Consider the following 1,242-nt stretch of genomic DNA (forward strand, 5'->3'; position numbering starts at 1 on the left):
AATATCCCACCTTTGTTGTTGTCTTCTGCTGGACATATGCGACCTGGGAAACCTGATCGATGGGGCTAAGAAGGCCAAGCATGGAGAAGATCCCTCTAGGACCAAATAGATTAGGAATTATATTTTACTAGCGTTCTAGACTCGTATTAGGCTTTGGTTGTAATAAGGCACATGCCATTAGTGACTCTTTATCATTACTGTCGTTTTAGTAGAGATTCAATTTATTTTTCATATTAATGAAATGACACAGTTATTGGCATCAATTTTCTCCAAATATATATTTCGCTTAGGCCTACCTTGGGCACAATGAGGTTCCCAAATTAGGATGCGAATTTATAATTCGCAATATGTGTTTAAATACCGTAAATAACCTTTTGATACTTCCTACTGACTTGTTTACCTTTTTGTTTTCCTCTTTTCTTGATTTGTTTATTCTCATTCCCCTAAGGTTGGTTCGTGCATACTGGCATCATCAGCATATCATACCAGATCAAGAGGTCCTCCACCTCCTTCTCCTCCAAACGATCTTAAAAGCGAAGGAAAAGCCAAAATGGATGATATAAGCAATCAGGAAAGACAATGCTACGCATGAATAGATTGTCGAAACTTCAAATGGACGAAGCACTCCAGCACAAAATGATTTAGTTTTACGACTGGAACAAAAGATACTGGAGTTACAAGGGGAACTTGAGCAGGTTCGGAACTTGGCAAACCTCTCCCTTACCCTGAACATCCCCGACATCAACCAACAAAACGCCAAAAACCCAACACCTCCCCAAAATATACCTCCGGCACACCACTATGCCACACCGCCTCAAAATCCCAGTCCTCCCCCAGTACCAACTCCTCCACAACATCATCATCATCCAACCCAGTATCCACAAACCACTACCGATCATAGTCCTCAAAACGTACCATAACCTACCCCCGATCCTCAAAACTCAACGAACGACCACCACTACACCCAAATCCCTAGAGTCCATCAAAGCAACCCCATATATCTAGAAACCTTACCCCACACTCCTCAACAAACCTTATACATACTCGAGTCCACCGAGAAGGACCTGTTCATCAAGAATATCGCAGAGGAACTTAAGAAGCTCACAAGTCGAGTCCGAGGTGTCAAAAAGGGTAAAGGCATTGAGGGATTGATCTATGAGGATATGTGCATTCAGTCGGACGTAGAACTGCCAGAGGGTGACAAACCTCCCAAGTTAGAGATGTTTGAAGGAATAGGTGACC

This window comes from Nicotiana attenuata, unplaced genomic scaffold (genome assembly GCF_001879085.1).
Source record: "Nicotiana attenuata strain UT unplaced genomic scaffold, NIATTr2, whole genome shotgun sequence".
NCBI classification, from domain to species: Eukaryota; Viridiplantae; Streptophyta; class Magnoliopsida; order Solanales; family Solanaceae; genus Nicotiana; species Nicotiana attenuata.